Genomic DNA, 12,359 nt, shown 5'->3' on the forward strand with positions numbered 1-12,359 from the left:
GCTAAATAAGTGTTTACTTCTGCTTACTCCTTTTCAAGCAAATAGTTGGAAGGATAAGTTGTAAGGATGTATATGTTTGAATAAAAAAGAACTGAACTGAACTGAACAGTGTATAAATCGTGTTTTTGAATGAGATTGTCAGGAATTTTCCTGACTGCAGGATCTTTTACATAAAAATGCAAGAATCACTAATCAGAAATCCTAAATAATTAATTGCTGTATTTTAGTTTAACTACATGTTATGTAAGAAAGAACTGAGACCAGATTTAGTTCAGCCTGTAGGAAAATGAACCATTTATATAAGAACCACCAGAACAGTTCATTTCTCAAATCTAAGTGTACAGATCAAAAAGTTGTCCTTAAAGAGGAGCTGCCTCTCTGCTGTTCGATATGAGGTCGTGCTCTGTATCCGTAACATCCATAATAGGGATCCAGTTTCTGCTTATGTATTCCCTGACATGAGTCAAGGCTCCATAGCAACAAGCTGGAACCGTTTATGGCCCGAGTATGTGTGGAGGATAATGAAATCCTGTTCCCTCATAGAGGAACGATGTAAAAGACAGTGAGTTAGGCTCTCATGCTGCTTAGTTAATGACGTTTAAACTAGTGCTTACTGACATACTAAGGGTTTGCCATGCTTGGATTAAATAATGAGCACAAATGCCATCTGTACACCCGTGTCGTATCACAATCCAAACAAGCAGGTCACATCCAAGTCATGTAGGAGGCGTGAAACCAGGAAACAGGAGGTGGAGGGGGAAGTGAGGATCTGCTGACTTGGATGAAACACACTGCCCTCTTCCCCCATCAGTAAGGACACTCATCTTACTACTTATCTCACTAAAATGATGTCATCATAAAGTAACAGTCAGCAGATTTCAACTCCAAGAAACCACTCTGGTAAACTCCTTCATAGGTTATTTTTTTTAAGTGCTAAACGCTAAAATTAACGCCCACACACTTGATGCACAGCAGCACATGACTGCAAAAGACACTGACTATGCAATCCTGTGGTGTCACTTTTTCCAGTCATTCATGATTTCATCTATTTAGAGTTTGCAACAGCCTCCCGGACACTTGTTTAAGAGTCTTATCACACTGCTGCTAAGTCAATATTTGCCTCAAGATGTTACTGTGCTGCTGATCCGAGTGTGGGTTATTATGCTAAATTATTATATAATTTAGGATTAAAGAAGAAAATGAAGTTTTGTTGAACTGAAGGTCAGAGTGTAACTTGCAAAAACAGTCTTAACCCAAACCAAGTACCATAACCATAACCAGTGGCACAGAAGTTATGTGCTCGCCCTGTAATCAGAGAGTTGCAGGTTTGAGCCCCGCTCAGTTTCTCACGGTCGTTGTGTCTTTGGGCAAGACGCGTCACCCTCCTTGCCTGCTGGAGGCGATTGGAGGGGCTGGTGGCGCTCATTAGCCTCGCCTCTGTCAGTGTGCCCCAGGGCTGCTGTGGCTACAACGTAGCTCATCACCAGCAGTGTGTGAGTGTGTGTGTGTGCCTGGGTTAATAAATTATTGTGTTGTTAAGTGCTTTGGGGGGTTGCAGAACCCTAGAAGGCTCTATATCAAATACAGGCCATTTACCATTTCAAACTCTAACGCCGATTTCACACTGATAGCATCAACGGCACGAAACGGCAGCGGAACGGTTTACTTGCAAACTTCTAAGCGGTCCTTTGCGGTCCTTTTTTCACACTGAGAGAGTCTTGGTAGCGGCATGGCTTCCTTGCTGTACTGTTTGCTGGACTCGCGAGATTACAAGATCCCTTGAGACTTCAGGTTACGGTTTGTTTATGCAAATCCGCCATTAAACCAAAAAGAAGGAAATCACATTTGATTGATTGATTGATGTTTGATGTCATGTATGATGTTGTTCCTCTCCACTGCCAGGATTAAAGCCATGAGAAACACACCACTGCACTTCTGGAATGATGCTGTGAGTAAATAAGCCGTTAGGTCACACGTAAGCTTCATATATATGAAATTACAATGCTGCAGTACTTTTATTTTGAAATTTACCAGTGCGTTTACACTGAAACTGTGTGTGGTTTCCTGTCTAGCCCTATGTTGAACGCGGAAATTGACGCATCCCGGAAGCAGCAAAAATAGAACCTGATCCTATCTTTAGCGGCGCGGCGTGCTTCTTCTGGGACGGGCCTGGAAATTGAAGCATCACTGCTGTTTTGAAACACTTCATAGACTATAATGGATTCTATTTGAAGCAGTGCTATTCCGCGCCACTGATGCTTTCAGTGTGAAACCGGGTAAACCATAACCATTCCAACGTTGAGAAACTACTCAATGGAATTGGCCAGAGCGGTGAGTACAACCAAAATGCTAACAGCTAGCTAAAAGGTGCTATATCAAATAGAGATCTTTACCATAACAAGAATTATGGGTAAGGTTTGCTCATATTGTCGCTGTGATCCTGAATGTATTCCAAAATTCTACAAACGACAACATTTGTGGACTGAAAAATTCAAAACTCCACCACCAGCTAAATAAAGTAAACACAGGAACAGCTGAAGATGAGTGACCTGCTGACATTTCAGTATTTATTACTTTATTCACTCGTAAGAACCAAGTTTCTCGCTGAAGATGACACATAAAGACAAATTCTCCTCTTTTTTCTTTCATGTTGTGAGAATGAAGCAAAAAGGGGGGGGGGGGGGGGGGGGAGCGATCCTGTACCTCCCCCACAACATCAGTGTGTCCCAGGAGCCTTCTCCCATTAAATCCAGAATTTAACCCAAGTGACCCCCCACACATACACAAAGCTTGCTCCATACCCCCGCAAGAGAGGGGGATTGCATTAGTGTTACTGCATGAGATGTGAAATCTTAACGCAACGGCAAAGCAAGTTGAGCTCAGCCGTGCAAAACGGACACAAAAGGAGGATTAAAGAAAGAGAGAGAGGTGGAAGGTGGAGAATTGGATATCACTTAAACTGTTTGTTGAAAAATGCACCCTATGAAAAATACACACTGAATACCAGATTACTGAAGCAGGACAGAATCCTCCTCCCTCTCCTCGTACTCCTCCTCCCTCTTGCTCCTCTGCTCTGACAGATCGCTTTCCTCTTAGAAGATTGTGTTAAAGAAGTGTGAATGATGTTTTTGCAGTGTTACTTGAGGGAGTTGGGTCAAGTGCAGTCTGACCCTTGTAAGTGTGCCATGCATGTGGGTGGACAAATGCTTAGCCTGACAGGGGTAGGGTTGGGAGAGGGTATTTCTTATCCACGTAGCTTTAAAAAGCATACATTTTCACTCATTTATGACAAAAATAATGGTGTGATTGCAACTTAAGTCATATTTGTAATGGAATGTAGTGTATCCCACATTTCGCATGACCACTTAAGCCCATTGGTTGGGTCTGAAGGACTCTCAGTAATACCACATAAAGTTTTAGCTCAATATCGGGAAATCGACTGACTTGAAGATATTTTTGTTTTCTTAATTCAACTGGCAATAATAGATTTTCATTAAAAACCATTCATGCATCCATCCATTTTCCATATCCGCTTTTCCAGCAGTCTCCGGACAAACAGATGAGGTACACCCTGGACAGGTCGACAGTCCATCGCAGTAAAACCCATTCAGTAATTGAGATATTTTTATAACAGAAAGGATTTACTTCAATAGCTTAAGGCAACGTTAGAATATTGAGAATGGCTCTCGGCTACCAACAAATGCCATTTTGGATTGGTGTCTGGAAAAAAAACAACTGAGTTAAAGTCTTTTTTGTGTTTGTTAGTTTATAAACAGTGGCAGCCATCTTTAATCTGGCTGAATGCAAAAGGTAATCGCTTGTGGACGCACTATTTTCTTAAACCTTAATTCAGATCTGCCCAGTGGTACATGAGGTGTTTTGCTAACAGTCTGATTTATGCCCAACAGTTAAAAGAAAGGTTGTAGGCAAAACTCTGACATAGATGACTTACTTTTAGCAGCAGGCCAAAAAAAAAAAAGATTTACCCATTTTGGAACTCTTTAGATCTGCCCCCATCCCCCCACCCCACCCACCCTCGGCATTACTATTTCGAAATCTAAACACATATGACCTTGCTCTGTGTCCTCATCCTGCCTTATCCAAGTGTGTCATGACCATTCATATTCATTCCAGGGTTTCTAACATTTCCTCTCTGTCTCCTTACATGTTTAAATACTTTCCCGTTTCCAGCAGACAGCAGATATCCATCACCTCCACCCTGACTCACCCAGAACAGGATACCTCACACATAACCGACCTGGCTGGAAACACCTTCAGGTCTATAATCTCTAATTTTCTGTTTCTATTCCAAGACAGGCACAAAAAGATATATGTGTCTCTTTTGCAGCAGACGTACCACATACGCTGCTCGGATAATTTCTCTTTAGCTACTGGGAGATTTATCTTACTGTTAAGGTTTGTCACCAGTATAAATAGGAAAATGTGTTAATAATGCTCTTTAGAGGCTCCTAACACTAACGCATGCTGAGGGTTTTCTCTGATGTGACTCTTCCTCCAACAACACGTCACTTCTGATGAAGATCATTCACAAGAAGAAACAATAGAGAGTATTGACTATCTCAGAGCTTTCAGAGCACTCAGCGGTGATTAACCGGAGAACCCACGCCAGAACAAAGTAACATAATAAAAATTGATTGCAAGTACTTTCTCCGCTGCCAAATATCTCCTAATAAAATCAGAATAAACATTATCTATGCTTTAATGTGCATTTACCAGATGGCTGCAGTTCAGGCCTGTTACCTTGGTGATGGAATAAAAGGTCAGTTTGCCTGATGCAAGTGTACAGCGAGATGCAACGTAATCTCTGCAAATATCCCCCTTCCATGTCGGTTTATATTTGTGAACGTGCACAACATTATAGTGACACGATGGAACTAACTCAGTGCATTTCGCCACACTGGGAATGTAAACCATGGCGGCTTCACTCCGACGCGGCATGCGTGGCTGAGGTAACATGGTGTTTACACACAGACAGATGTAATCCTTTACCTCTAAATGAATCAAGGAGGGCAACCAAGCGAGAACAAGTCATGGGGCTGACAGGCTGTGTCCTACAGACACTAACTGAATACCAATATCGTTCAATATGTCATCTGCATATACTGTATGTGAAAATAATCAGCATGACTGAATACTTATCAAACCTTATTAATCCAGAACAAACAAATCAAAAAGATAATGGAAGCAGATGAATGGCAAATGTGTGTAACTGAGGAGGTTTTTAAAATGTGATGAAAAGCAACTTAACTTCTTTGGAGAACTCATTAGGTGTTTCAAAAGTACAAAATTACAAAGATATCAGAGTTTGAATGTCTGGAGGCAGGAAACTACGGCCTTCCTTTTCCGTGCATGGCTCTGAATAAAAGATGCTGCTCAGTAAAATGCTTAAAGAGTCAATGGAAGCTTGTAAGTACCAAAAATAGACATGCAAAACCTCCTGCCTGGAACTAATGGTACCCAAAAAATAATAAGTAACTGATTAGCAGACTGGAAACAGGAGACCGCTACAGCTTAAATGGTAAATGGCCTGTATTTGTATAGCACCTTCTTAAGGTTCTACAACCCCCCAAGGCACTTCACAACACAATCAATCATTCACTTATTTGCATGCTGGTGATGATGAGCTATGATGTAGCCACAGCTGCCCTGGGGTGCACTGACAGAGGTGAGGCTTGCCGAACGCTGGCCACCACCAACAGGCAAGGTGGGTTAAGTGTCTTGCCCAAGGACACAACAGCTGCATTCTCTGGTTAGAGCCAGGATCGAACCTGCAACCTTCCAATTACTGGACAACCCACTCTACCTCCTGAGTTACTGCTGTCCCAAAACAAAGGTAGACCAACTGATGGTTGTCATCTTAGCACATTTACACAACTAAAAGGCAAGCGCTTATTGGACTTGTAGCCATTGAGATCATTGCATATCCATTCCCATCTCTTTGTGTGGAATAACCCTCTGGAGGCAGGCGTTGCAGATTTGCAACAGTTAAAACCTACCTACCTGGTTACTCCACATATGTATTTCATGAGCATTTTTTAACTCAGAAGTACCCATGAAGGTTTTAGTTGTTTGTCCTTGTATCAAAACTTATTTTGAGCCTGAAAGGGTAACATTTACCTCTGGGTCTGAAACACTGTGGTTCTAGATTCTGTCTCTCCTAATTTCACCTTAATAAGTATTCGAAATATCTTCTTCAGCTAAACCCAAAAAGCCAGTTAAGTCATCCCCTTTGTCTTTCTCATCCTCCCACACTCTCCCGGTCTAACTTTTGTCTCTTTGCAAGAGAGTTTCGGAGCCTTTGAAGCCTGCCGTACGAAGAGCTGGCTTTTCTTTTAGTTTCATGTTACACAATCTTGGTCTCAGTTTTATAATATAAACATATGTGCCGTGCATAATGTTTCATGAGTCTACATGAGTAATACAGCTGTTTGGCCAACTACAGTCACCACTGGGTCAGCTGAAATGACACACGCCTGCTGAAAACAAGTCCAAGTGTATCATGGAAAAAGGCTGAATGTGTTCATTTATGGAGCAGAATCAACATAACAAAGATGTGAAGACTGCATGATGTGAGGTTTTTCTGTTTGACAAAGCTTCAAAAGGACGATTTTGCATCACATTTATGTAAACACCCACTGTTAGAATATTTTTTGCTCCCAGACAACATTTTATACTCATTTTTGTACTTTTGTACAAAGAGTAGGCCTGGGGGTAAACGATTATTTTTAAAACGATTATTCTGACGATTATTTTATCGAATAGTCGACTATTCTAATGACTATTTAGACAATTGATCTAATGATTATTTTTCTATTGCACGGTTAATAAAAACCAAAAAATCTCTAATAAATTCCTCAAAAAAATTGATAAATTGTTACTGTAAGAGAATAATCACTACAGGCCTTCCATTTTGTATAACACTGCTTTTATTTTGTTGCGGTTGGTTATGTTCTGGTGACATGTAGAACTTGGGAGCGCAGGCTGCTGCCTGAGAGGTGGTGGGAGACGGAGTGTCTCCATGCTGCTTTGTTTTGGTCACTTATGTGCGTGATGCGAATGGTGTTACAACCCTTCCTGGGGAGTTTGGCTCGTGTGCAAAAAGGAAGGGACAATAACGTGGGAATTTAAAGTTAAAATGATGATCAGGTTTTTTTTACAACTACAAAAAAACATAAATCTTTTCATCCACAGGTTAGGAATAATAAAACTAATTCTGCCTGTGGGGAATTAAAACAAAAGTACAAATAACTAGGGATGTCCCACTGGGCAAAGATTACTGGGTTCTGGACCAAAATATGGATCTCCAAAGGTCCAAACTCTAAACTGGGTGGTTAAACCAAACTCAAGGTGATATTTCAAACTAAACCGAAAACCCACAACACTCTAAGTGTAATAAAAGTATTACTCCTGTCTAATCAACTCCAATCGAGGCAACACTAAGTCGTTGTACTCCATTATCAATAAAATTCACCGGCCATCCGATACTCTGCCCCCACACATGTGCTCTACTGCTACCTGTAATGCCCTTCTTCTGTTCTTCAACGAAAAAATAATAAACATTCACCGTGCAATCAACCAAAGCATCCCCACTACCTCCCCATATGATCCTCCCGAACCAACAGTTATTTTCCATTTTCCAACTTCCCAGTGATTCTGAGATATCACATATTATCCACAAGTCAAAGTCTTCTACCTGCCTTCTCGATCCCCTTCCCACGGCCTTGATTAAATCCTGCCTCCCCTCCCTGCTCCCTCTTGTTTCCGCTCTCATACACGCATCGCTTTCCTCCGGTATTGTTCCCTCTATTTTCAAAACTGCTGCAGTTACTCCAGTACTTAAAAAACCTGGTTCGGATCCTAACATTTTTACTAATCTCCGCCCCATCTCCAACCTACCCTTTGTCTCCAAAGTTTTAGAAAAAATTGTTGCTGCCCAGCTCCACACCCATCTGACACTAAACTCCTTCTATGAACCCTTCCAGTCCAGTTTTCGCCCACTTCACAGCACAGAAACAGCCCTCCTCAAAATGACTAACGATCGCCTCATTGCTGCTGATTCCGGTCTACTATCCATCCTGGTCCTCCTTGATCTGAGTGCAGCCTTTGACACAATATCTCATTCCATTCTCCTCCATAGTTTATCTTCCATCGGCATTTCTTACATCCCTCTTCAGTGGTTTCAGTCCTACCTATCAGGTCGCACTCAGTTCATTACTATCAAATCCTCCCGCTCACAGCCCTCTTCTGTCTCTTCTGGTGTGTCCCAGGGCTCTGTCCTGGGGCCCCTCCTTTTCATTATATACATCCTTCCCCTTGGCAATATCTTCCACAGATTCAATATTCATTTTCACTGCTTCGCGGATGACACCCAGCTCTATATGTCCAGTAAGCCAAATTCTGCACTTCCTCCCTCCTCGCTCATCACCTGCCTTCAAGAAATAAAATCCTGGTTCAGTTCGAACTTCCTGAAATTAAATACAGACAAAACAGAACTTCTTTTGGTTGGTACAAAGAATACCCTCTCAAAATTTGACAGTTTCTCTCTCACTGTTGATAATACTTCAGTTTCCCCTCTCCCCAGGTCAAGAGTCTGGGCGTCATCCTAGACAGCACACTATCCTTCCAATCTCATATCAATAGCATCACACGGTCAGCTTATTTCCATCTCCGTAACATAAATCGTCTTCGCCCCTCCCTTGATGTCCACTCTACTTCTATTCTTGTCCATAGTCTGGTTACATCACGTATCGATTACTGAAACTCTCTTCTCTCAGGTCTCCCTCAGAAAACCCTCCATAAGCTCCAGTTGGTTCAGAATGCAGCAGCACGCATCGTCACTAAAACTCCCATCTCTCATCACATCACCCCCATCCTCAAACAACTCCATTGGCTACCCGTGCACACCAGGATTAACTACAAGATTCTCCTTCTCACCTTCAAGGCCATCCATAACCTCGCCCCTCACTACCTCACAGATCTCGTTCACGTCGTCACCTCATCCCGTTCCCTCAGGTCCTCCTCCATTCATCTCTCTGTGCCCTCCTTCCATCTCAGCACCATGGGGAGTAGAGCCTTCAGCTGCAACGCTCCCAAACTCTGGAACTCCCTTCCCCCTCTCATCAAGAACATTAACTCATTCACAGAATTCAAAAAACAACTCAAAACTCACCTCTTCATGACCACATATCAGCTTTGAATTTTAGAGTTCCTTGTTTGTTGATGTATGTTTACTTACTGAATAATTTGTGTTTTTATTCTGTACAGTGTCCTTGAGTGACCAGAAAGGCACTTTTAAATAAAATATATTATTATTATTAAAAGGGAGATCTGCACCACAAAAAACGATGAACTCTAAACCAAAACGTAACAGCTTATCCAAACCGCAAGAAGCTGTTAGCAAAAATGCTAACAGTAGCTTTACCAACATTAAGTTCAAGTTACCAAGTTTAAATAAACCAAAAATACCCAGCAAACAGACCAGCATGGAGGGGAGACTGCTACCACCAAAACAGCTCTCCTAATGTCTGAAAGAAGCTCCGTTATGAAGGGAGAAACGCTCCCGGTGATTTTCTACATCTGCGGTAGAGACGGAGCAACGCATCTGACCCCTGAAGTTGTTGTCCGTTGCCGGGAGATGAAGGCGGGCAAAACAGGAAAGGAATCTAGTAGCGGACGGACATTGTTCCGGGTCTTCGGTATTTGGTGGAGATGTTAGTGAAGGCGGAGAAGAGGGCGAACTAAAGGAAATACAGGGAGATTCCTCCTCTATTTACAAAGTCCTGGGGATGCAACAAGTGGGCGTCGTGCGTTGACTACCAGATCTGACGTCGACGAATTTTTAAAATCAAGCCGTCGACGTCATCGAGGCTTCGCTACAGCCCTAACAAAGACCTGAACTTGGTGTCTTTTTCCTCACTTTCACTTTCTAAAGTCACAAAGCAGGCCTGAAAATCTGTGGGGCCAGTGCTGAAAAGTTTTTTTTAAACCCAGGTGGCTTTTCTTTTCATTGTTCCTGAAATGTGTCACTGCTCATGGTTTGAACCTGATCGAGGGCATGTTTAGTTTCACTTCCTTCCTCTATTCCATTTCCTGATTTCCTGTTCATGTTGAGGCTCACGGCTGATCTGTGTGAGAGGCCCTCAGCAGCTGGTGGCTCCGCTGTAAACCTTCTCACTCTGAATCAACAGCTTTTAATCTTGTGTCATGGAAAACCATGCAACAGAGGGCTTAACAAGTTAGAGGACAAACTTTTAGATTTCCTTTTCACACTTTTGCTTTGGGTTACATTTACTATACTCTTCTCCTTCAATGCCAGCCTGATCATTTCAGGAAACAACGCAATCAAAGGACCGCCTGCTGCATGCATGCTGGATCACATGGTCTGTTTGCTGCACCAAGACAAGCAGTTCCTCTTAAAGTTAAACCCATGATTGTGTGACTTTTATTCTGTACGCCCAACAAAGAGCTGCACTTGGTGTGGTTGGCCTGCGTCTAGACTGTGTAATTAGCTCACAACAGCGTTGTAAAAGTCTGATCAAAGTGGGAGATTTTTTCAGTGTGAGCAGTTGCAGAAAAATTTGCCCAATTTCTCCAGTGAAACACAAACCATCTACAATGGTGTCCAGTCAACTGACTTAGGGCAGTCAGTGCTTTGGTCTTCAGAAGATAATTCCCTAGTTTCACAATGAAAATGCAAGTTTCTCATCTCTCAACAGAAGGCCACAACCCCCTTAAACACAATCAAGAATAAAAAGCAGCACATCCTGATTCCAGTATCACACGTGTGAACTCTCCAGAGTTTCACAACCATTGTAGTTTAATTAAGCAGCCCACCCCGGCGAAGCACACCAGCCCTTCGGGTCCCTTTATGTCCTCTGAGATGCTTCTGCTGAAGCCAGACAGACTCTTTGTAGCACTCCACCCTTTCACTGCCTTTGTCTTTCCATCTCATAAGTCCCACGGGTAAGTCCGCAGTAGCGTCCCTTGTGTCATTATTGGCCAATGATAAAGTAGCTGCCACTGCACCTCATCCATTATGCAAGACGAAGGGGAAGCAGCTCCACCCACAGTTATGTAAATGAATTTTCGGGGACATAGAGGGAGGGCAATTTGTCAGGGGGAGCGGGGTTCTTACACCCACTTTTCTCCTCACCCGCCCCCTAAAACGGCATGTTACAAACGGGAGTTGATATCAACATGCAGTGTTCGTATAAGGGGGGAAAGGTCAGTTGTTCAAGTTTCATAATAAATATTTAATATTTTTGAATGATACCCTGCCACTAAAAAAAGAAAGATGGTCAAAAATATATTTGTCAATGTCTGTGGGTTTCTATGGTGGCATGTGGTGGCACTGGAAAAGTTTCAATTCAAGATGGCTGCCCTACCAACCAACCTCATTCAATAGTATAGAGATCAAACGTGATGTGGCAGAGACATTCAAAACAGACTACATGAAATATGTGCAAAGTGCTATAGATAAAATTAAAATTATAACAGCCTACTAGAGTCAGCTGCTGTAAAAAGGGTTTGAAAGAAACTTTAAACATCAAACATTGTGAGTATAAAATATTCATCTTATAGTAAAGTAATCAGAAACAGAGTACCACGGAGCCACCAGCATCAGTAGCAGTACCTGTGCATGAAACTTACAAATGCATTTTGTAAATCTATGCCGACACATATAGTGTCTTCCTTGGAGGGTCATTATGAGCACTCTCCACATGCAAGACATACATACTGACTATAGAAAACCCAGTCTAAGTATTGTTTTGTTGAGTGTCATTATGTTGTGCATTGCCAAGAGATCCACTTATGTCTATTTATTACCTTTAATATTGTCTCTTCTACATTTTACATTACCAGTAAGTGTGCTGATAGGATCATCTTACTGCCCCTAATTTAGATTGGATTGAAGTTTCTAAGCAAATATCTTTAGATGTTTGGTTTCTTGGTGACATATAAAGCCTCTATGCTATCTTAAATTCACCACTTACAGTGTGCAAGACTCAAATAGCAGCTACCCGATTATGGGTGAACAGTAATTGCAAATCATATTGACTGTGCCAAGTTGCTATTGAGTTTGGAGCAGGGTTTTTTTTCCTAACAAAGCAAAACTTGATCATCTTCTTTATCACTGATCTACAGTCATGCCTTAATTAACCTAAATAACAGGATATCTAAAACAGTGTGTGGCATTTCACTGCTGATTTAATACTCCTACAGCAGTTCTGCAGACTTGGTAGGTGAGTGTTGACCCCACTGTGTTGTCATCAAGCCAAACAGCCAGATTCACGGTGATGAAGGAGAATATTAATCTGGTTCTGGATCAGGCTGTGCTG

At 42.1% G+C, this 12,359-nt stretch overlaps 1 protein-coding gene across 4 annotated transcripts in view; it reads right to left on the minus strand.

Annotated features, from left to right (window-relative positions):
* Window positions 1-12,359, minus strand: part of LOC107382673 (guanine nucleotide exchange factor VAV3) — a 128,437-nt gene that overhangs the window by 114,872 nt on the left and 1,206 nt on the right. The window lies entirely within an intron of this gene.

This window comes from Nothobranchius furzeri, chromosome 7 (assembly GCF_043380555.1).
Source record: "Nothobranchius furzeri strain GRZ-AD chromosome 7, NfurGRZ-RIMD1, whole genome shotgun sequence".
Taxonomy (NCBI): Eukaryota; Metazoa; Chordata; class Actinopteri; order Cyprinodontiformes; family Nothobranchiidae; genus Nothobranchius; species Nothobranchius furzeri.